Source organism: Erigeron canadensis, chromosome 7, assembly GCF_010389155.1.
Source record: "Erigeron canadensis isolate Cc75 chromosome 7, C_canadensis_v1, whole genome shotgun sequence".
NCBI classification, from domain to species: domain Eukaryota; kingdom Viridiplantae; phylum Streptophyta; class Magnoliopsida; order Asterales; family Asteraceae; genus Erigeron; species Erigeron canadensis.
Window position 1 is genome coordinate 36352551 of NC_057767.1, and position 26109 is coordinate 36378659.

At 36.3% G+C, this 26109-nt stretch overlaps 1 long non-coding RNA gene across 1 annotated transcript; it reads right to left on the minus strand.

The window, feature by feature from the left end:
• Positions 1–92: 92 nt before the first annotated feature.
• LOC122606615 lies at positions 93–2579 on the minus strand. The gene is made up of 4 exons (XR_006324962.1): positions 2482–2579; positions 2316–2403; positions 1852–2079; positions 93–244 (listed from the first exon to the last, which is right to left on the minus strand). It is a non-coding gene; the product is annotated as an uncharacterized LOC122606615 (long non-coding RNA).
• Between the last annotated feature and the right edge of the window lie 23530 nt (positions 2580–26109).

The window sequence follows — 26109 nt, forward strand, 5'->3', positions numbered from 1 at the left end:
GCTAAATTTTAGGACTGAACATGTAAACTACAGAACCAAAATTAAGATCCAACTGTTACAGTTATTCAAGTGTTTTCTTCAACTTTGCCGTTCAGATCATCTGGGATTGTAGACTGGATGAGAAAATCCAAGATTCAGTATCAACTCCTTCCCTTCAACAATTGCAAGATACTACACACCAACCAACTGAAGTTTCTTCTCAACTCCCTTGGATACACCAATTACCTTATTGCTCGTCAGATTCCTGAATAAAACGAAAGAACTTTATTTAAGCCTGACATGTGTAAAAGCAACACTTGAAGCTCAAAGGAAGTATATAAAATCTTTTACACCTAGAGTCTATGTTGTCGCCAATTATTACAATATGAATGAGAACCTAAATGTACCCTCTAATATTCCAATAGTACTTTATTATACACTAAGTTTCATGACACACTCTGAGACAACAATTTTTTTATAAGCTGAAATTTGAACCCATTTATAGGTAAATCGATCAAATTGGGCTATACTCTCTCTAACGGGTCAAATGGATAAAATTAAAATAATTGTGAACGATGGACTGGGTCAAACAGATAGAGTTCAACTAATAGCTAAAATTGACATGGGGCAAACAGATGGAGTTCATATAATTAGGTACAGTGGACATGAGATAAATAGAAAAATGGTCGCAAATCGCCCAAAGTGAAACTTTTAAAACTCCTAAATCACTTTTTAAGTAGGATTAATATTGTTATAATATGGTATCTTAATCATATTCAACACATTAAAGACTTTGATATCCAAAAGGAAAGATTTGCCAATAAGTGTTTGGTTAAACCCATCTCGTTTCACACACATAAAGTTTATCCAGTTCGTTACCCAGCCCATATGACCTGTCGATGCCATTTCTATTAGTAACCTACTCAAAGCCATAATAGATGTTCAAAACATCCCATGGAAGTTTCTCAAGGCATTCAATTACAAACATATCCCAAATGGAAAAAATGACATATCGCAAACACATATGAGTAATTAGATATTTAGAGGCATTCCTATCTCCCGACTCCAAACGTTTTTATTAAATGTATTTAATAAAAATGAAGAAAGAATCATATAAAAGATGCGGTTAAAAATATAGATCTTGTGTGTTTACAAGGATAAAAAAATGTTTAATTAGTAAATTTATGATAAGCATGTGGAAAAAATTGTGTTTACCTTTCATTATTATGTACTGAAAGCATGTAATATATGTTTCTAGCAACACGAATTATTTAAAATGCTAAAGTAAGTAATTTAAGCAAATGGGTCCTAAAGGTTGGGTCATACCGAGATAGGCTATTTCACGACTTCCGTTCTGTCAACACCTTTTCGTTGACTATCCACACATTATTCACCACAAATGAAAAGTTATAGGAATTTGTATTTTGAAAAACCAAGTATACGAACTTTGTTTGCATGTACCTCTGTATAATGCATATACAAACAACAGTCATACTATGCAATCACATAGTAACTAATCTTACATGAACTGATAAAGACAGGAATAAACTTCTAGTGTGTATCATATATTCTAATAAATTCACTAATTTATCATAAGAATATGATAGCATAAAAGAAAAAGACACCACACTCAAGTTGATTCTAAAAAATGAACAGCTTAGTTTAATAAGCCTCTTTTAAAATCACGTCACAAAAATCTGTAATTTTCTTAAACACAATGGATGAATAGACTTTATAATACAACTCGAGAAGATTTGTTTTGGGTTAACCTGACATGTTAAAAAATTACCCAACGGACCCGACCTTCCTAATGCAATAAAAAGACATATATTTAATCATACCATGTACTTTTTAGAATTTACTGTCACTTACTCTCAGGAGGCTCAGAGTGTCTTTGGAAACTTGGGTAACTTCAGGAGCTTGGATACCTTCAATAGCTTGAGTGTCTTTTGGAAATTGAGTACCTTCATTGTTGAAATCGAAGAGATAGCAGTTTTCCTTCAATTAATATGTCCAATTGCAAATCCGTGCCCGCAGCTTGGCCTTCATATCTACTTTATATGTTGGTCAGTTGTTCAGATTGTTTCGCTATCTTTTGGTCTAATATAAAAAATACTTCGATAAGCAAGATTAAAAGTTGCAGAATTTGTTCACTAAAAACATATACTAAAGAAAACCTTTTGTTTCGTTTACTCGTTTAGTATACCTTAGTTTTGGGAGACAATATAAAAAAATCCATGGAAGTTCTTCAAGGTATACAATTAGTGTTGACATTTGCGCATAAATACTAGAGAACACAAATCCCATTGTCAGATCAAGATTTTAAGTTCTTCTACCTGTGTTATTGTGCATACCCTCCAAGAATCTGAGTGAGTTTCATTTCCGTGTTTCATAGATGACACCACCGCAGCTTTATCAAGGCACCTGAAACAGAAAACTTTAGTGTACAATCAATTGGGAAATCTCGGGAAACACCCAAGTCAAGAAATTACTTAAACTCACCAGTATGAATGATGATCCTACTCCCACCAACTGCAGAGACCTTTTCAGCAGGTTCAAACTGGAGAGAGCTGATGCAACCAAAACCCGATACATTCTTGTAAGAGGCCTTCCCCGGGGCTTCTGAAACCAATAAAGAGGTGTTCCTACAAAGACCCTGAAGATAGCAAAGGACACAAAGAATGCAGGGATTGCAAACCATAAGCCCATCCCTTGTTTTCTTGTAAGAGACCGAGGTCCCAAAGTTAACTAAAATATATAACATATTAAAGAAGTATCCCTTCCTCACCCTCTCCTAATGGATCAACCTCAAATGATGAAACATGTAAAAAATATTGACTTTAAACATTTTCAACCCATTTGACCAGTTTGAGACTAAGCAATAACATATCTGACCCATTCATTAGCAGATGGGCAAAGGCATAATCATGATGTTCAGCATTCAATAGTGTTTGAGGCCACACCTCATGCTAAAGTGTTTGAGTTCTCGTACTTATAAGTTTTTAAATTATAGTTAGGTGATGAAAATATATATATATATATATATATGTGTGTGTGTGGATATCTATCAGGCTAATCGTCCTGTGATCAAAGTATTTTGTGTTTGTATGAATTTGTAGTTAAGTGATGTAAGTAGAATTTTTACTTATTTAATTTAAGTAACATTAACAAAATCTAAATATTTATTTATTATTTGCAGGTTCTTACGATGGGGAAAAGCAAAAAGAGAAGTGAATTCTACGATGATTTACTCTTTAATGATTTCTCGAAAAATATTCTTGAATGGACAGTCGAGGATGTGTCTAACACGCACTTGTACAAGGTACACGTCTGATTATGAAAGTTCAAGTTACTAATCAATTATGTGCAATTATATATATAAATTAAGATTGTGCATACTAGTAGTCAAATATATATTGTACGTGGGAACTGAGTCACCTTTATGCATGGTATAAAAACCAAGTAATGTTTGTGACTTTGTGTTACAAGTTAAAAATTCGTCTAGAGAATAAGACTGGAGGGCCGAAGAATTATGGAAAATATAACCATATATGAGCTACCAATTTGCATGTGGGCCTCTGAGATTATTGGGCTGGGAAACTAATTAACCTTGTTTAAAAACTTTGGCATATTTAATTATTTAAAAGTTTAAAGTTATAGAAATAATTAAAATAGGAGTGCAAAGTGAAAACGGAGGGAACTGAACACATTATGTGTCATTTAACATTAACACTCCTTGACAACTGGTCTACGAATAAATTGGTGTTAAAATTCTTTCCAAATTGTATATTTAATTGATATGCGTGCTGACATCTTATAAATAAAGCATCTTAGGATAGGATCGAGCTAGTTTCTAATCTTATCACCCATATAGCCATGATTATTTTTCACATTAGTATTACTACACTTTGGTTTAATATTGTTAATTGTCAAAAAAATATATATAAGGTTTAATTTGTACATTTTAAAAATGTTTAAGTATAAACAACCGGTTTTCCGGACCGGTCCGACTGGTTGACCCGTCACTAGACCCGGTTTAATGTCGGTCCGGTTTTTAAAAAATAGGTAATATGTATATTAGTATTATTAGTATATATGTACAGGATCGGCCCAATAATTTTGTTGGGCTAGGGTGTTGCCTAAAACCCCACAAGTTACAAGGCGCCATATTTTGGGCTTAAATAATTGTTTTCTATGTTGGGCTTTCTACAACATTAACTCACACTGACCACTCACCACTGGTAGCAATTATGGCTAAGTCATGCTAGTAATTTGGTAGCAATTATAACATTCCATTATATTGGTAGCAATTATGGTTATGTCATACTAGTAATTTTAGATAATGAATTTAAGCTACATTATTTAGAGCTAGGAAGGGTTATAATATTTTTCTTTTTAAGTTAATGTTATCTCTATTTCTTTGTTTAATAGGGGTTGGTGGCTCCTATTCCCACGTCATTCGAAGACAATGATCACTATCTCAATGCATTTGTGTACCCCCTTATGGAAGAGCTACGCGCCGAGTGTGCGTCAAAGATACCAAATGATTTAGAGACAGCTCGAATAATGGCTAATGTGTTGGGAATTTATAAAGCATCCACGGTCTATGAAATGAGGATAGGTCCATGGGTAAAAGCTGAAAATATCCATGAAGAACATCAAAAAGAAGATTCTACATTTAGTGACACACCTCGTGAGGGAGACTTACTTCTGCTTATAGATCATTCATCAACAAATATTATCAATGATGGGAAATTCATAATGATTAATAAGTTACAAAACGTTTTGATGGGTGATAAAGACCGAATTGATCAAAGTATGTTAGAAATCTGTGCAAAGAAGTGTATCGGCTACAAAGACGGCTTGTCAGTATTATTGGTCATGAACCTCAAGAGCTACCAACGTTTATGGGATGCATTATTCGAACCAGGGAATTTGGCAGTCATAAGATACACTTTCACAGACCACAAAGTAAGTTTGTTCTTTTATACCCTAATGCTAATTCTATATTTTAATAGTCTAGTTGGTAAATATAGGTCATCTATATATTTCATCCGCCTTTAATCTATTAGTACAACATATTATCACACTAAATTTGATGTAAAGAAAAAAAAAAGTTTTATACAAATGTTAGTTCTAAATTCTACTCACTAAATATACCAAACTTAATATATTAAATCGATTTTTTTTTTTTTACCAAACGTTTCACTAAATTTATGTTGGCAAAGTTGTATAAATTGGGGCGATTATTATAGGTAGTGTATCTGGATGTTTGGGGTTCCTGGGGCCATATAGGTGTCTGGGATTGTTTTTTTGTTTTGACCAAGATTATGAAACATATCCTTTGTTGTTTGCGGTAATAGTTAAAAAGTATCTGATCGAAACACATAAGTATACATAGTGCTTACAGTATACGTTAGACAGGTTCTAATAATATTAGAGCTATATACATACAAATCGATTTTATATCATGACATGTGTTTGTGGTTTTGCTTCCAAATTACTAAAGGGTACTACTCTAACGACTTCCATGATTTTTTTGATATGTTTATACTTAACGTTTATAAGACCGTAGCTTTAATTTCTTTAGCAGAAGTTATAATACATAAATAAATGTTATTTGTGTATCAAAACGTTTTTTAGAACATCGATTTCTGACAATATAGATTGGTTATTATATTTAAAAATGTATATGTTTAAATTTTCTTTAATGTACCATTACTTTTAATAATATAAATTAAAAGTAAACAAAATGTATAGTTTCATAAATAAAAAAGTGGACAGATTAATCATTTACAAAAGTGTGTGCTACTGTGCCACGTACGAGTATTTCTTTTCCAACTTTTAACAGTTGTCCTTCCTAGCTTTTTTACACCACATATCACTTCTTTAATTTGACCTTGTTTCTCTCTTTTTAGTCTTTTATCTTTTGGTTTAGTATCCGAAAGCGTAAGAAACTTTTACACATTTCTTATTGTATGAATGAAACTTATATTTGGTGCATTGTAGGAAGAAATTTTGTAAAACTGTTCAAATAATGTAACATACATTTTTATACGTACCAATCAGAAACTTACACGCGGCAGCTCATATCTTTTGCCACGTATACAAATTTACATTATTTGAACAATTTTCGAAAATTTATTTCTACAACGCATTAAATATAAGTTATATTAATACAATAATAAAAGTATAAAATTATTTTTCACCCGTAGACTAAACCCTTTATCTTTCCCAACAAACCCCCTCCATTCAATTTTTATATACTTATATAGAGAATTTACTCGGTATTTTATACAGGGCGGAAAGTCTGGTGAATAGTTGTGAACACGAGAAGTGCCAGAGCAATCATCTCTATTACTACCCAACCCTCGACACACATCCGCTTTTAAATAAGCTCAACACTAGTCAATCAGAGGCAGTTAAGTCGATCTTGTTAGAGTTACAATGTCTCAAAAAGCCCAAAGTGGAACGAATTTGGGGCCCTCCAGGAACAAGAAAGACATCAACTTTAGCATCCTTGATGGGAATGCTCATCCAAATGAACCGTAGAGCTGTGGTGTGTACGCCCACAAATGTGGCCTTGTTAGAAATTGCAAGGAGAGTCTATGAGTTGGCATTAGATCCTACGTCGCAATCGATTATCTTTGGCAATTATGAGAAGTCGAAGGCGGGACGTGATACTATTGGTGATATCTTTTGGGATTATAAGCAAGAGTTGTTGGAAGAAATTTTGAGTTTAGAGAATGGTTTTGTTCAAACCATACGGAAAATGGGTGATCTTGGATTAGAGTGCAATGATGATTCGGTTATCCAACAAAGATATAAAGGGCTTTCATCGAGAATTCAAAAGTTTATAGGAATCGTAGGGACCCACTTTCCAAAAATCATAGTCGACGATGAAAGCATCTCGTCTATCATTAGAAATTTGGATGAGGTTGACAAGAATCTCGAAACTAGCACGTCAGAGGATCTTCGAGAACAAATATCTGCTTGTACCACAAGCCTAGAAGAATTGGTTGCGTTTGGGTTGGAAGGACTTCCAACAGAAGAGTCAAAGATATCACTATCGCAATGTTTGGTCAGCAATTCTATGATAATATTTGCGACCACATCAAGCTCAGGCTACCTACGTAACGTTGATTTAGAAAGTTTGTCTCTGGTCGTTATAGATGAAGCTGCACAAGTGAAAGAAGTCGACTCAATGACTCCGCTCATGCTTAAGGGCATTATTCATGTGGTATTAGTTGGGGACGAAAAACAATTACGAGCTGTTGTGCATAGCCAGGTAAGTAAACTATTGATGTATTATTGTTTAACTTGTACCTAATTCTAACAACTGGTATACTCATGACTTACGTTTGTTACATAGGGTTGCAAGTTTGGGAGTAGCCTATTTGAACGATTGGATCATTTCAAAGTGTATTCTAAACACCTCCTATCTACACAATATAGAATGGATCCGGAAATTAGCCAATTCCCAAATAAACGCTTTTATGATAATCGCATTAGTGATGGAGAACTTGTAAGAGCAGACACATATCATAAAACATAGTTTGAAGGAAGCAAGATTGGAACCTTTTCATTCATCAATGTTGATAGTGACATCGGAGAAGAAGCAGGAGACAATACCAAAAGCTATAAGAATACGGCGGAGGCCCGCGTGATTGTGAGAATAGTCGAAAAGCTTTGTTTAAGAGGTTTGTAACTTTTATTTAAATAGTGTGTTTTCTTCCGTTTGTTAAATTATAACTACTACTCACTACTAATATATATATATATATATAATTACATGTATAGGACGGGATGAAGGTGACAAAAAAGTTTCAGTAGGAGTGATAGCACCATATAAGGAGCAAGTGACTTTATTGAAAAGGCAATTGGAAGATATAATCAAGAAGTTTGAGAAGTCTTTGAAGATAGAAGTGAACTCCGTGGACGCTTTCCAAGGGGGAGAAGCGGATATAATAATCATTTCGACGGTTAGATGCAACAAGGAAGGCGAACTTGGTTTTCTGACAAGTCATCAACGAACCAATGTGGCTCTCACAAGAGCACGCCACTCTCTAATCATAGTTGGAAATGAAGAGACACTTTCTAGTGAAGAGAATATATGGAAAAGGTTGGTAAAAGAGGCGAAGGAGCGTGGATGCTATTTTGATTTCGAGGAGTTGAATTTACCTTGAACAATGTTGGAATTCCTGAAGTTTGTTAGGTGTTGTGCACTTCTCTTATGTTTCTTTGTTTAATTGGTATATTTGCAGACCGCCGAAGAACGCCGTCAAGCACAAGAAGGTCAAGGGAGCCGTCCCGCTCCTAAGAGATCTCGAAAGCAAGTTCAAACGCCGGCTTTGCTTTGTTTTGACGAGATAAATGAAAGGCATGCATACTTGAATTTCGAGGAGATACCTCAGCCCCACAAGAACAATTATTTGAACAAGTTGTACAGGATCTTTAGGCACAAGGTGTGCCCACCAAAGTTTTTGTCTCAATTTTACATTCAGTACTTTTGGCTTGCGGATGATTTTAAGGAGTGGTTTTCGCTTGGAATGCGAGTGAGCAATAGAGTTGTCAACTGTAATATTTGGGATAACGTTTTCTTGAATCGCGAGCCGGTTTATCGGGAACTTTGCTTGGAGTTTTATTCCACGTTGAGATTGACTAAGGAGTTAAGTAAAGTGAGAGATATTTTCGAGGAAAGGATCGTTATGTTCATGTGCGGGGGAGTTCAAAGGAAGGCTTCAATAGCCGAGTTTGGAGCATATATGGGCATGTATACTATGCAGGAGCTTGGTACCCCAGCTTTTAGGGAATTGTTGAGGAAGGGGTATCGTGTAAAAGCGGATTTGGAAGATGGTGAGTCTATTCCAGCGTATTGGTCTCGGATCTCGGGTGGTGATCAATGGGTTTCGGGAGGTTATGTTAGTGTGAATAAGATTCAAAGCGTAAGATTGCGCTTGTTGCATCGGATCTTGGTGACCTCATTCATTCAGAGGTCGTCACATTGGGATAAGGCGTACATGTTAGATTTATGGTTGATGAAGTTGTTCACGGAAGGTTCCCCCCGGAAGTTTGCTCTTCCCCCTATGGTTTTGTTGGATCGGATGTGTAATCATTCTGATTCCGATCTTGTGTTGGGGCACTTTATTACTCGGATCTACAAGTATATGGGGATCTTCGATTCGGAGGATTGTCAGACTTATTTGTCCATTCCAGTGTATCAGGTTGAGTTTACTCGTCAGGATTTACTTAGGGCGAGGATTCTCAGGAAGAAGGAAGGGAATATTCCTGATAGATTGGCTGAAGATGTATGAGAGATCGGATCACCGCCCTCGGAGGACGAGGATGATGAGGATATGGAAGATGCTCCGCAGGAGCCTCAGCCTCAGCCACCGCCACAGCCACCGAGGAGGCGTGGTCATACTGATATTGATTTGACATCTTTGACCACGCAGTTGCAGGACATATACGAGGGTCAGCAGTCTAGTGCTCGAGCTTTTGCTGATTATCAGCGCCGTATGGATATGGAGGTCTCATGGTTGGGTTCACAGAATGCCCGCATTGACTATACACTTGGATATTATCAGCCGATGTGGCAGACCCAGTTCGAGGGGAGACAGTATGTGCCACCAGCGGAGATTCCTGCTTTTGACCCACCACCCGTCCGTATGCCACCTTATAGACAGGATGGCGGATCTTATTTTTCTACACCTGCTCAGATGGATTTCTTTTCTCAGCCCCATGATTTGGGAGGCTCTCCTAGGGGGCCGGTCCAGTTTGGGCGTTACACGGGTGGGGATGGTGGCATTTCTACTTCTATGCCTTCTTTCTTTGCAGGTACTGGTTCGGGATTTGCTGATGCTGCTACTGGTTCTGGACATGTTGGTGATCAGCTAGCTACAGGTTATGGAGGTAGTGGATCGGGACAGGAAGAGGACCGCAACTGGGTGACAGATCTTTTTGCACCGCCCAGTTTCACGCGTCCCGGCCGTTATGATTGATGATGCTAGCGTGTGATGACTTCCGTCCGGATCCGTGGGATGGGGTCATGTGATGGTTAATTGGTATTCATTCATGTTGGTGTTTTGGATGAATGTACTTGACACTATTTCTCCCTTTCCTCTTTATTTCTGTAGTATCCACCCTACGGGGTGATGAGACGTTGAACTTGTTTTCTTTTCTTTTCTTAGGATTGTATGTTGGTTGCAAGAACAATAGGTTGTTATGGGCTTATTATTATGACTTCTTTGTTGATGTGTTATGCAGCAGGTGTGGATGGTTGTAGTTTCGCCCAAGTGTGGGGGGGGGGGACCCCTTGATTGTGTGATGACATGCATATGCTGGCAGTAAGTTCAGCGCCGCATTGTGTTTGGTATGTTTGATGTATTCGACTTTCGCACATTCCGTTTTGGCACAAGTTGTTTATCCCGCTCACCAAAGTGTCTGATGTGTCATATTTTATACCATTTCCCACGTGATTTTAGAACCAATTATTCGTCATTTTGATAGTTTTATATCCAACTTTCGATGCTTTGAAGGTGTGTTAAGTGTTTTCAGGTTGGAAATTGATTAGAAGAATGAATTGGTTGAGTTCGATGATATATAGAAGAAACGGGAGGAAGATTTGGTTGAAATCGAGCGAAAGACGAAGGAAACGAATCCTGGAGTTTGTAACTCCCGTTACTGGAGTAATGGCCATTACAAAGGAAAATCATGAAACTCCTGTAACTTGCAGTTACTGGAGTAACGGCAGTTAGTTTTTCAAAGGAGTGTAACGGCAGTTACTGGAGTAACGGCAGTTACAAGGGAAGTTCAAAGGTAACGGCCATTACTCCACTAACGGCAGTTACACGCGAATTTTGTATATATAGACGATTAGGGTTCTGCTTTGGGGGACGAATTCATAACACAATTTGGAGAGTTTTCATATACTTAGGAATATTTTTGGAGCAAACAAGTGATTAGGGTTTCACCTATTTTCAGCTTTGGATTGTAATCATCATTGCTACCGGATTATCATCATTCATTTGGTATAATATGATTTCCTCTCTATTTGTTTGTTCTTGTGTTTTTAATATGAATAGCTAAATATTTAGCACCCGCTTGGGTAGTAAGCATGTCATAGGGTCGAATTGATGTTGCTTGTGAAAGTTGAACAAGGTTTATATGTTTAATCGAAGATCCACATTTATTTGGATTTAAATATTGTTTTCAACTTTTATATTAATTGATTGATAATTGTAATTAAATGTTCGGGAGAAATCTATGTCATTGTCAATTGATTTATGATAATGGTTAATCGGTCTATAATTAGCCTGAAATCGTTGGAGTTCGGGAGAAATCAACGATAAAGATTAAAAACAATTAAATTCATTTTGAATGTGTAAACATCTATGCTAGAGGGATCTGATTAGGCGAATAAGCAGTTCGGGAGAAAGCTTTCAAAAGATTAAATCATAAAATCAACTCAGGTATTTAATGCTTAACTGTTTAGAGTAGAAGTTAAGTGCGGGAGCAGTAATTATGTTTTGAGCAGTTAAAGTTTCAAGTATAACGGGAGTTCATCTTGTCTACTTTTTGAGTCGTTCAACAAATGCAAGTAATATTTAGACCCGATGATTGGCATGTGAGCTGATCCAAGTAGGTGTTCATTTTTAAATCTGTGTTAAGATTAAACCAATCAAATACTCTTTGCGATTAATCCGACGGGATTACTGACTTTCTCACTGACTTTGCAACGTGACAATTCGGTCACAAAACCCCCCTTTTATCTGAATCATTTTATTGTAACAATTGCTTATTAAGTCCTTGTGTTCGACCTCGGTTTACCAAGTCAACTATATTGCATACGAACGGGTTCACTGCCCGCAAGTGTGTCGTAGTCAGTAACTAGGTATTTCGTGTTCATAAATTTAAGACTAGAAAATACACATCAGTGTCCTTCCTATTTCGGAAGTGCCATTTGCTATACGTGGTCGATAACTTGTTTCAACACGAAATGTGTCCTTATTCCGGTATGTGCTTTTATTTTATTTTTTTTTTTTTTTTCTCGATTTCGCTTACCCCTATTTCCTTTTGTGTCCGAATATGGACATTGAGGGCATTGTCCATCTTAAGTGTGGGGGGGTGGCAAATAGGTTTAAGCTACCGGGTATATCACTTTTGTTGTTTTGTCATTGAGATTCCTATCGGTTTTGTTGATATGTCCCTCTCATAGGCCTTTGGATTCTATCCAGGGGTTTGAGTTTCTCTTTTGAACTCTTAACTGTGATGTGCATGTTTGAAACTGGTATTATCAATTGGCGGGATAATAGAAGCTGATATTGATTTTTAAACTTGAGTTGAACTTGTCCTTGTGGTAAATTGCTTTTGACATTTAATTGATTACTTAATAAGCAATTTTACTACAAACTGTTTCCTTGACAAATTTTTAATTGGCGAAGTGTGTCCTGAACGGTTATTTGGCTAGTCCTTCGGGATTGATATCATTACTTGCATACTCATATATATCCAAAACACCCAAATGTGAGATTTCATCATTTCATATATAGTTGTTCAGATGACGGTTTTGGTTTGTTTGCCTCGTAAATACGTCCCTCTCTTAGGCTCTTGGATTTATTCGAGAGTAAGGGTAATCATTTTGATGCCTTGCACTAGGATGTGCGTGTTTGAGGTATTTCTAAGCCATTTCCGGGTTTTTCTATTGATAAGAGTGTGCAGGTGATGTGTTGATTCTAGAACTTGGCCTGGTGATCGTGATGAGTACATTGGATGACGAATTGGCATTTAGGTTTGATTACACATTTTTCTTTCTTTCTTTCAAATGTTCTTTTGTATATCCACACCCTTATACAACCTTATACAATTATACATACAACTTTTTCACCTTTCCTTGTACATTCACATATCCTTGTAACTTAACAACTTCACTGTAAATTCCCATTCATACTTGTAAACTAAACCTCACTATACCTATAATCTGGGGGGCCGTTGATTGTCATGGTTGTTTGGATGGTTTGGGAGAGTTTCATGGTTTGATTTGTGAAATATTCTTGTCTATGAGGATACGTGAACGGGTTAAGTTATTGAAGATTATCTTGGGTTGTTCAAACAAAGAAAGTGAAGAGTTATAGACATGTTATCATTGTAAGAGGTTATTTACTAGTAGAGTAAAAATGGTTCTAAAAGAATAAAGAGAATGGAATAATAGAAAAAAAAAAGGAGAACTCGGGCTACTAGTAAATATTTCTCATTTCCAAATGTCTAGGAAGTTTGTTGTATTATTTTGGAGGATTTGGTTGTTTGAAGTGATACACCACAGTGGTGTCGGGTTTTGCTTGGCTAGTTTGGGTTGGTGGTTTGATGACAATCAATGGTATGAATTTATATTAGACTAGTTTGTACACTTACCATATCCATTATATACTTTTTCATTTTTCACAATTATCATCAACGTTCATCCATAAATTCCATTTGAACATATTCATATAACTAGCTTTAGTTTAACTATACACCCATCCTCAATGCCTATCTTGACGATATACTCGATCCTTACGCCGTAATGGTGAAGTGACGATCCTGGTTCAAGCCTATGGTAAAAAAGTATACATCACGACTAAGCTATGAGGGTTTCTTCATATATTCAACACCAAATGTAAGTTTGTTGGAGTAGAATGATATTGGTAGGATCATTTGTTTCATTTATGCTTAGTTGATTATCGTGGCTTACGGATTGTTCAGGTATTATCAAACATTTCGAGTTTTCATTTAAGATTAAAACTGCTTCACCCACCTTATTGTCATTTGACATGCTTGGTGTTGCTTCTTTTTGAAACTTGTCATTTGTTTGATAGTTTGATTGTCAAGGAATGTTTACTTTAAGTTTGGATTTGCTTGAGGACAAGCAATGCTTAAGTGTGGGGGGATTTGATGTGACTAATTTATACCCATTACCCACATCATTATTGGCCATTTATTTATATGTTTTAAGTCTACTTTGTGTGCATTTGGCGCGTTTATGGTGTTTGTTAGTAGTTTCAGGCGCCTAGCAGGTTACGTGGTCATTTGGCTCACATTTGGAAGACTATTGGCTAATACAATAATTCATGAAGTCGAGAGTTGATTTATGCAAAAGAAACGATGAAAGTGGCGAGTTGAAAGTTGAAAATGAAGTTGTCGAAGTCTTTGTGTCCACTGCGACGCAGTGGAAATGCACATTTGCCCACTGCGCCGCAGTGGTTATTCATGCACGAGTGACTTTTGTCCAGTGAGATTTGGCTGCGCAGCAGTGGTCGTAATCGAGGATCACTGCGCCGCAGTGATCAAGCAAGTCAACAGAGACAAGTCGTAGGGCACGACTGCGCCGCAGTGGTGGGTGTGTACGAGCCCACTGCGCCGCAGTCACCCATTTTGCACGCGAAGATTTGGCAGAGATATTTGGCTGCGCCGCAGTGGATGGCATGCACGAGCCCACTGCGCCGCAGTCATCCATGTTGCATACGAAGGGAATTCCAGTGATATTCGGCTGCGACGCAGTGGAGGCCTTCACATGATCACTGCGCCGCAGTGGGAGGCTGGTCAACAAAAGTCAACGGCCGACTTAAAGCCTTATTTTTCAAGAGGTATAAATATAAACCCTAGGCACGAATTTCGAGGTATTCAAACTCTTTCTAGGAGCTGCTCTATCAGGATTCTTCCTTCTCCAATCAAGTGTTTCACTTAGGCGGACTCATTGAAGATATTACGGGCACCCATCTAGATCGTATCTACATTATTGTCTTGCAAATTATTTTCTTCAAACAATTGGTACTTCATGTTTCTTTTCCGTTTCTTTGATTATTGTGAATTGATCATCAGTGGCTAACTGTTTAATCATCCACCTTGATGAAACTAGACGGATAATGTGATTGCTATATTTTTAATTTAAAAGGGTTTATTAAATTATCGTTGTTCCGTGATCTTGATGGTTTTAATTCTTTTCATTTAATTAAAATCGATATTGGTTGCATATGATTCTTCGTTGGTGGTACCAGTCGAATGTGTATGATGGGTGATAAAGACCGAATTGATCATCAGAGACATACTTCTGCTTATAGATCATTCATCAACAAATATTATCAATGATGGGAAATTCATAATGATTAATAAGTTACAAAACGTTTTGATGGGTGATAAAGACCGAATTGATCAAAGTATGTTAGAAATCTGTGCAAAGAAGTGTATCGGCTACAAAGACGGCTTGTCAGTATTATTGGTCATGAACCTCAAGAGCTACCAACGTTTATGGGATGCATTATTCGAACCAGGGAATTTGGCAGTCATAAGATACACTTTCACAGACCACAAAGTAAGTTTGTTCTTTTATACCCTAATGCTAATTCTATATTTTAATAGTCTAGTCGGTAAATATAGGTCATCTATATATTTCATCCGCCTTTAATCTATTAGTACAACAGATTATCACACTAAATTTGATGTAAAGAAAAAAAAAAGTTTTATACAAATGTTAGTTCTAAATTCTACTCACTAAATATACCAAACTTAATATATTAAATCCATTTTTTTTTTTTACCAAACGTTTCACTAAATTTATGTTGGCAAAGTTGTATAAATTGGGGCGATTATTATAGGTAGTGTATCTGGATGTTTGGGGTTCCTGGGGCCATATAGGTGTCTGGGATTGTTTTTTTGTTTTGACCAAGATTATGAAACATATCCTTTGTTGTTTGCGGTAATAGTTAAAAAGTATCTGATCGAAACACATAAGTATACATAGTGCTTACAGTATACGTTATACAGGTTCTAATAATATTAGAGCTATATACATACAAATCGATTTTATATCATGACATGTGTTTGTGGTTTTGCTTCCAAATTACTAAAGGGTACTACTCTAACGACTTCCATGATTTTTTTGATATGTTTTATACTTAACGTTTATAAGACCGTAGCTTTAATTTCTTTAGCAGAAGTTATAATACATAAATAAATGTTATTTGTGTATCAAAACGTTTTTTAGAACATCGATTTCTGACAATATAGATTGGTTATTATATTTAAAAATGTATATGTTTAAATTTTCTTTAATGTACCATTACTTTTAATAATATAAATTAAAAGTAAACAAAATGTATAGTTTCATAAATAAAAAAGTGGACAGATTAATCATTTACAAAAGTGTGTGCTACTGTGCCACGTACGAGTATTTCTTTTCCAACTTTTAACAGTTGTCCTTCCTAGCTTTTTTACACCACATATCACTTCTTTAATTTGACCTTGTTTCTCTCTTTTTAGTCTTTTATCTTTTGGTTTAGTATCCGAAAGCGTAAGAAACTTTTACACATTTCTTATTGTATGAATGAAACTTATATTTGGTGCATTGTAGGAAGAAATTTTGTAAAACTGTTCAATAATGTAACATACATTTTTATACGTACCAATCAGAAACTTACACGCGGCAGCTCATATCTTTTGCCACGTATACAAATTTACATTATTTGAACAATTTTCGAAAATTTATTTCTACAACGCATTAAATATAAGTTATATTAATACAATAATAAAAGTATAAAATTATTTTTCACCCGTAGACTAAACCCTTTATCTTTCCCAACAAACCCCCTCCATTCAATTTTTATATACTTATATAGAGAATTTACTCGGTATTTTATACAGGGCGGAAAGTCTGGTGAATAGTTGTGAACACGAGAAGTGCCAGAGCAATCATCTCTATTACTACCCAACCCTCGACACACATCCGCTTTTAAATAAGCTCAACACTAGTCAATCAGAGGCAGTTAAGTCGATCTTGTTAGAGTTACAATGTCTCAAAAAGCCCAAAGTGGAACGAATTTGGGGCCCTCCAGGAACAAGAAAGACATCAACTTTAGCATCCTTGATGGGAATGCTCATCCAAATGAACCGTAGAGCTGTGGTGTGTACGCCCACAAATGTGGCCTTGTTAGAAATTGCAAGGAGAGTCTATGAGTTGGCATTAGATCCTACGTCGCAATCGATTATCTTTGGCAATTATGAGAAGTCGAAGGCGGGACGTGATACTATTGGTGATATCTTTTGGGATTATAAGCAAGAGTTGTTGGAAGAAATTTTGAGTTTAGAGAATGGTTTTGTTCAAACCATACGGGAAATGGGTGATCTTGGATTAGAGTGCAATGATGATTCGGTTATCCAACAAAGATATAAAGGGCTTTCATCGAGAATTCAAAAGTTTATAGGAATCGTAGGGACCCACTTTCCAAAAATCATAGTCGACGATGAAAGCATCTCGTCTATCATTAGAAATTTGGATGAGGTTGACAAGAATCTCGAAACTAGCACGTCAGAGGATCTTCGAGAACAAATATCTGCTTGTACCACAAGCCTAGAAGAATTGGTTGCGTTTGGGTTGGAAGGACTTCCAACAGAAGAGTCAAAGATATCACTATCGCAATGTTTGGTCAGCAATTCTATGATAATATTTGCGACCACATCAAGCTCAGGCTACCTACGTAACGTTGATTTAGAAAGTTTGTCTCTGGTCGTTATAGATGAAGCTGCACAAGTGAAAGAAGTCGACTCAATGACTCCGCTCATGCTTAAGGGCATTATTCATGTGGTATTAGTTGGGGACGAAAAACAATTACGAGCTGTTGTGCATAGCCAGGTAAGTAAACTATTGATGTATTATTGTTTAACTTGTACCTAATTCTAACAACTGGTATACTCATGACTTACGTTTGTTACATAGGGTTGCAAGTTTGGGAGTAGCCTATTTGAACGATTGGATCATTTCAAAGTGTATTCTAAACACCTCCTATCTACACAATATAGAATGGATCCGGAAATTAGCCAATTCCCAAATAAACGCTTTTATGATAATCGCATTAGTGATGGAGAACTTGTAAGAGCAGACACATATCATAAAACATAGTTTGAAGGAAGCAAGATTGGAACCTTTTCATTCATCAATGTTGATAGTGACATCGGAGAAGAAGCAGGAGACAATACCAAAAGCTATAAGAATACGGCGGAGGCCCGCGTGATTGTGAGAATAGTCGAAAAGCTTTGTTTAAGAGGTTTGTAACTTTTATTTAAATAGTGTGTTTTCTTCCGTTTGTTAAATTATAACTACTACTCACTACTAATATATATATATATAATTACATGTATAGGACGGGATGAAGGTGACAAAAAAGTTTCAGTAGGAGTGATAGCACCATATAAGGAGCAAGTGACTTTATTGAAAAGGCAATTGGAAGATATAATCAAGAAGTTTGAGAAGTCTTTGAAGATAGAAGTGAACTCCGTGGACGCTTTCCAAGGGGGAGAAGCGGATATAATAATCATTTCGACGGTTAGATGCAACAAGGAAGGCGAACTTGGTTTTCTGACAAGTCATCAACGAACCAATGTGGCTCTCACAAGAGCACGCCACTCTCTAATCATAGTTGGAAATGAAGAGACACTTTCTAGTGAAGAGAATATATGGAAAAGGTTGGTAAAAGAGGCGAAGGAGCGTGGATGCTATTTTGATTTCGAGGAGTTGAATTTACCTTGAACAATGTTGGAATTCCTGAAGTTTGTTAGGTGTTGTGCACTTCTCTTATGTTTCTTTGTTTAATTGGTATATTTGCAGACCGCCGAAGAACGCCGTCAAGCACAAGAAGGTCAAGTGCGGGAGCAGTAATTATGTTTTGAGCAGTTAAAGTTTCAAGTATAACGGGAGTTCATCTTGTCTACTTTTTGAGTCGTTCAACAAATGCAAGTAATATTTAGACCCGATGATTGGCATGTGAGCTGATCCAAGTAGGTGTTCATTTTTAAATCTGTGTTAAGATTAAACCAATCAAATACTCTTTGCAATTAATCCGACGGGATTACTGACTTTCTCACTGACTTTGCAACGTGACAATTCGGTCACAAAACCCCCCTTTTATCTGAATCATTTTATTGTAACAATTGCTTATTAAGTCCTTGTGTTCGACCTCGGTTTACCAAGTCAACTATATTGCATACGAACGGGTTCACTGCCCGCAAGTGTGTCGTAGTCAGTAACTAGGTATTTCGTGTTCATAAATTTAAGACTAGAAAATACACATCAGTGTCCTTCCTATTTCGGAAGTGCCATTTGCTATACGTGGTCGATAACTTGTTTCAACACGAAATGTGTCCTTATTCCGGTATGTGCTTTTATTTTATTTTATTTTATTTTTTTTCTCGATTTCGCTTACCCCTATTTCCTTTTGTGACCGAATATGGACATTGAGGGCATTGTCCATCTTAAGTGTGGGGGGGTGGCAAATAGGTTTAAGCTACCGGGTATATCACTTTTGTTGTTTTGTCATTGAGATTCCTATCGGTTTTGTTGATATGTCCCTCTCATAGGCCTTTGGATTCTATCCAGGGGTTTGAGTTTCTCTTTTGAACTCTTAACTGTGATGTGCATGTTTGAAACTGGTATTATCAATTTGGCGGGATAATAGAAGCTGATATTGATTTTTAAACTTGAGTTGAACTTGTCCTTGTGGTAAATTGCTTTTGACATTTAATTGATTACTTAATAAGCAATTTTACTACAAACTGTTTCCTTGACAAATTTTTAATTGGCGAAGTGTGTCCTGAACGGTTATTTGGCTAGTCCTTCGGGATTGATATCATTACTTGCATACTCATATATATCCAAAACACCCAAATGTGAGATTTCATCATTTCATATATAGTTGTTCAGATGACGGTTTTGGTTTGTTTGCCTCGTAAATACGTCCCTCTCTTAGGCTCTTGGATTTATTCGAGAGTAAGGGTAATCATTTTTGATGCCTTGCACTAGGATGTGCGTGTTTGAGGTATTTCTAAGCCATTTCCGGGTTTTTCTATTGATAAGAGTGTGCAGGTGATGTGTTGATTCTAGAACTTGGCCTGGTGATCGTGATGAGTACATTGGATGACGAATTGGCATTTAGGTTTGATTACACATTTTTCTTTCTTTCTTTCAAATGTTCTTTTGTATATCCACACCCTTATACAACCTTATACAATTATACATACAACTTTTTCACCTTTCCTTGTACATTCACATATCCTTGTAACTTAACAACTTCACTGTAAATTCCCATTCATACTTGTAAACTAAACCTCACTATACCTATAATCTGGGGGGCCGTTGATTGTCATGGTTGTTTGGATGGTTTGGGAGAGTTTCATGGTTTGATTTGTGAAATATTCTTGTCTATGAGGATACGTGAACGGGTTAAGTTATTGAAGATTATCTTGGGTTGTTCAAACAAAGAAAGTGAAGAGTTATAGACATGTTATCATTGTAAGAGGTTATTTACTAGTAGAGTAAAAATGGTTCTAAAAGAATAAAGAGAATGGAATAATAGAAAAAAAAAAAGGAGAACTCGGGCTACTAGTAAATATTTCTCATTTCCAAATGTCTAGGAAGTTTGTTGTATTATTTTGGAGGATTTGGTTGTTTGAAGTGATACACCACAGTGGTGTCGGGTTTTGCTTGGCTAGTTTGGGTTGGTGGTTTGATGACAATCAATGGTATGAATTTATATTAGACTAGTTTGTACACTTACCATATCCATTATATACTTTTTCATTTTTCACAATTATCATCAACGTTCATCCATAAATTCCATTTGAACATATTCATATAACTAGCTTTAGTTTAACTATACACCCATCCTCAATGCCTATCTTGACGATATACTCGATCCTTACGCCGTAATGGTGAAGTGACGATCCTGGTTCAAGCCTATGGTAAAAAAGTATACATCACGACTAAGCTATGAGGGTTTCTTCATATATTCAACACCAAATGTAAGTTTGTTGGAGTAGAATGATATTGGTAGGATCATTTGTTTCATTTATGCTTAGTTGATTATCGTGGCTTACGGATTGTTCAGGTATTATCAAACATTTCGAGTTTTCATTTAAGATTAAAACTGCTTCACCCACCTTATTGTCATTTGACATGCTTGGTGTTGCTTCTTTTAGAAACTTGTCATTTGTTTGATAGTTTGATTGTCAAGGAATGTTTACTTTAAGTTTGGATTTGCTTGAGGACAAGCAATGCTTAAGTGTGGGGGGATTTGATGTGACTAATTTATACCCATTACCCACATCATTATTGGCCATTTATTTATATGTTTTAAGTCTACTTTGTGTGCATTTGGCGCGTTTATGGTGTTTGTTAGTAGTTTCAGGCGCCTAGCAGGTTACGTGGTCATTTGGCTCACATTTGGAAGACTATTGGCTAATACAATAATTCATGAAGTCGAGAGTTGATTTATGCAAAAGAAACGATGAAAGTGGCGAGTTGAAAGTTGAAAATGAAGTTGTCGAAGTCTTTGTGTCCACTGCGACGCAGTGGAAATGCACATTTGCCCACTGCGCCGCAGTGGTTATTCATGCACGAGTGACTTTTGTCCAGTGAGATTTGGCTGCGCAGCAGTGGTCGTAATCGAGGATCACTGCGCCGCAGTGATCAAGCAAGTCAACAGAGACAAGTCGTAGGGCACGACTGCGCCGCAGTGGTGGGTGTGTACGAGCCCACTGCGCCGCAGTCACCCATTTTGCACGCGAAGATTTGGCAGAGATATTTGGCTGCGCCGCAGTGGATGGCATGCACGAGCCCACTGCGCCGCAGTCATCCATGTTGCATACGAAGGGAATTCCAGTGATATTCGGCTGCGACGCAGTGGAGGCCTTCACATGATCACTGCGCCGCAGTGGGAGGCTGGTCAACAAAAGTCAACGGCCGACTTAAAGCCTTATTTTTCAAGAGGTATAAATATAAACCCTAGGCACGAATTTCGAGGTATTCAAACTCTTTCTAGGAGCTGCTCTATCAGGATTCTTCCTTCTCCAATCAAGTGTTTCACTTAGGCGGACTCATTGAAGATATTACGGGCACCCATCTAGATCGTATCTACATTATTGTCTTGCAAATTATTTTCTTCAAACAATTGGTACTTCATGTTTCTTTTCCGTTTCTTTGATTATTGTGAATTGATCATCAGTGGCTAACTGTTTAATCATCCACCTTGATGAAACTAGACGGATAATGTGATTGCTATATTTTTAATTTAAAAGGGTTTATTAAATTATCGTTGTTCCGTGATCTTGATGGTTTTAATTCTTTTCATTTAATTAAAATCGATATTGGTTGCATATGATTCTTCGTTGGTGGTACCAGTCGAATGTGTATGATGGGTGATAAAGACCGAATTGATCATCAGAGACATACTTCTACTTATAGATCCATTCATCAACAAATATTATCAATGATGGGAAATTCATAATGATTAATAAGTTACAAAACGTTTTGATGGGTGATAAAGACCGAATTGATCAAAGTATGTTAGAAATCTGTGCAAAGAAGTGTATCGGCTACAAAGACGGCTTGTCAGTATTATTGGTCATGAACCTCAAGAGCTACCAACGTTTATGGGATGCATTATTCGAACCAGGGAATTTGGCAGTCATAAGATACACTTTCACAGACCACAAAGTAAGTTTGTTCTTTTATACCCTAATGCTAATTCTATATTTTAATAGTCTAGTCGGTAAATATAGGTCATCTATATATTTCATCCGCCTTTAATCTATTAGTACAACAGATTATCACACTAAATTTGATGTAAAGAAAAAAAAAAGTTTTATACAAATGTTAGTTCTAAATTCTACTCACTAAATATACCAAACTTAATATATTAAATCCATTTTTTTTTTTTACCAAACGTTTCACTAAATTTATGTTGGCAAAGTTGTATAAATTGGGGCGATTATTATAGGTAGTGTATCTGGATGTTTGGGGTTCCTGGGGCCATATAGGTGTCTGGGATTGTTTTTTGTTTTGACCAAGATTATGAAACATATCCTTTGTTGTTTGCGGTAATAGTTAAAAAGTATCTGATCGAAACACATAAGTATACATAGTGCTTACAGTATACGTTATACAGGTTCTAATAATATTAGAGCTATATACATACAAATCGATTTTATATCATGACATGTGTTTGTGGTTTTGCTTCCAAATTACTAAAGGGTACTACTCTAACGACTTCCATGATTTTTTTGATATGTTTTATACTTAACGTTTATAAGACCGTAGCTTTAATTTCTTTAGCAGAAGTTATAATACATAAATAAATGTTATTTGTGTATCAAAACGTTTTTTAGAACATCGATTTCTGACAATATAGATTGGTTATTATATTTAAAAATGTATATGTTTAAATTTTCTTTAATGTACCATTACTTTTAATAATATAAATTAAAAGTAAACAAAATGTATAGTTTCATAAATAAAAAAGTGGACAGATTAATCATTTACAAAAGTGTGTGCTACTGTGCCACGTACGAGTATTTCTTTTCCAACTTTTAACAGTTGTCCTTCCTAGCTTTTTACACCACATATCACTTCTTTAATTTGACCTTGTTTCTCTCTTTTTAGTCTTTTATCTTTTGGTTTAGTATCCGAAAGCGTAAGAAACTTTTACACATTTCTTATTGTATGAATGAAACTTATATTTGGTGCATTGTAGGAAGAAATTTTGTAAAACTGTTCAAATAATGTAACATACATTTTTATACGTACCAATCAGAAACTTACACGCGACAGCTCATATCTTTTGCCACGTATACAAATTTACATTATTTGAACAATTTTCGAAAATTTATTTCTACAACGCATTAAATATAAGTTATATTAATACAATAATAAAAGTATAAAATTATTTTTCACCCGTAGACTAAACCCTTTATCTTTCCCAACAAGCCCCCTCCATTCAATTTTTATATACTTATATAGAGAATTTACTCGGTATTTTATACAGGGCGGAAAGTCTGGTGAATAGTTGTGAACACGAGAAGTGCCAGAGCAATCATCTCTATTACTACCCAACCCTCGACACACATCCGCTTTTAAATAAGCTCAACACTAGTCAATCAGAGGCAGTTAAGTCTATCTTGTTAGAGTTACAATGTCTCAGAAAGCCCAAAGTGGAACGAATTTGGGGCCCTCCAGGAACAAGAAAGACATCAACTTTAGCATCCTTGATGGGAATGCTCATCCAAATGAACCGTAGAGCTGTGGTGTGTACGCCCACAAATGTGGCCTTGTTAGAAATTGCAAGGAGAGTCTATGAGTTGGCATTAGATCCTACGTCGCAATCGATTATCTTTGGCAATTATGAGAAGTTGAAGGCGGGACGTGATACTATTGGTGATATCTTTTGGGATTATAAGCAAGAGTTGTTGGAAGAAATTTTGAGTTTAGAGAATGGTTTTGTTCAAACCATACGGGAAATGGGTGATCTTGGATTAAAGTGCAATGATGATTCGGTTATCCAACAAAGATATAAAGGGCTTTCATCGAGAATTCAAAAGTTTATAGGAATCGTAGGGACCCACTTTCCAAAAATCATAGTCGACGATGAAAGCATCTCGTCTATCATTAGAAATTTGGATGAGGTTGACAAGAATCTCGAAACTAGCACGTCAGAGGATCTTCGAGAACAAATATCTGCTTGTACCACAAGCCTAGAAGAATTGGTTGCGTTTGGGTTGGAAGGACTTCCAACAGAAGAGTCAAAGATATCACTATCGCAATGTTTGGTCAGCAATTCTATGATAATATTTGCGACCACATCAAGCTCAGGCTACCTACGTAACGTTGATTTAGAAAGTTTGTCTCTGGTCGTTATAGATGAAGCTGCACAAGTGAAAGAAGTCGACTCAATGACTCCGCTCATGCTTAAGGGCATTATTCATGTGGTATTAGTTGGGGACGAAAAACAATTACGAGCTGTTGTGCATAGCCAAGTAAGTAAACTATTGATGTATTATTGTTTAACTTGTACCTAATTCTAACAACTGGTATACTCATGACTTACGTTTGTTACATAGGGTTGCAAGTTTGGGAGTAGCCTATTTGAACGATTGGATCATTTCAAAGTGTATTCTAAACACCTCCTATCTACACAATATAGAATGGATCCGGAAATTAGCCAATTCCCAAATAAACGCTTTTATGATAATCGCATTAGTGATGGAGAACTTGTAAGAGCAGACACATATCATAAAACATATTTTGAAGGAAGCAAGATTGGAACCTTTTCATTCATCAATGTTGATAGTGACATCGGAGAAGAAGCAGGAGACAATACCAAAAGCTATAAGAATACGGCGGAGGCCCGCGTGATTGTGAGAATAGTCGAAAAGCTTTGTTTAAGAGGTTTGTAACTTTTATTTAAATAGTGTGTTTTCTTCCGTTTGTTAAATTATAACTACTACTCACTACTAATATATATATATATATATAATTACATGTATAGGACGGGATGAAAGTGACAAAAAAGTTTCAGTAGGAGTGATAGCACCATATAAGGAGCAAGTGACTTTATTGAAAAGGCAATTGGAAGATATAATCAAGAAGTTTGAGAAGTCTTTGAAGATAGAAGTGAACTCCGTGGACGCTTTCCAAGGGGGAGAAGCGGATATAATAATCATTTCGACGGTTAGATGCAACAAGGCGAACTTGGTTTTCTGACAAGTCATCAACGAACCAATGTGGCTCTCACAAGAGCACGCCACTCTCTAATCATAGTTGGAAATGAAGAGACACTTTCTAGTGAAGAGAATATATGGAAAAGGTTGGTAAAAGAGGCGAAGGAGCGTGGATGCTATTTTGATTTCGAGGAGTTGAATTTACCTTGAACAATGTTGGAATTCCTGAAGTTTGTTAGGTGTTGTGTACTTGTGAGTATGATTTTCTTTAGAGAGTTGCGCTTTTGAGATGTTGAGTGTTCTTATACAAAACACTTCCCTTAGCAAACGAGTGTAACAAACCGGAAGCTAGCTCATTGTTTAGTACGTGGAAGGGTAAATGTACGTGTCATTTGTGTCGTGAAGTGTAGTGGTAAGTAAGTGTAATGATTCAATTGGTTGTTCTAATGTTGAGCGTGTACGTGTTTGGTAAGTTTGAGTTGTTTTAGAAATTTTCAATTGGTTTAATATAGTATTACTATTTGTTTGTTGGTGGTGCTAGTATCGTTGCGTGTCAAAGTTGTTATGTTGAATTGATGTTGTTTTGGTGTATGTTGAAAAGAGCAAGAAGAAAAG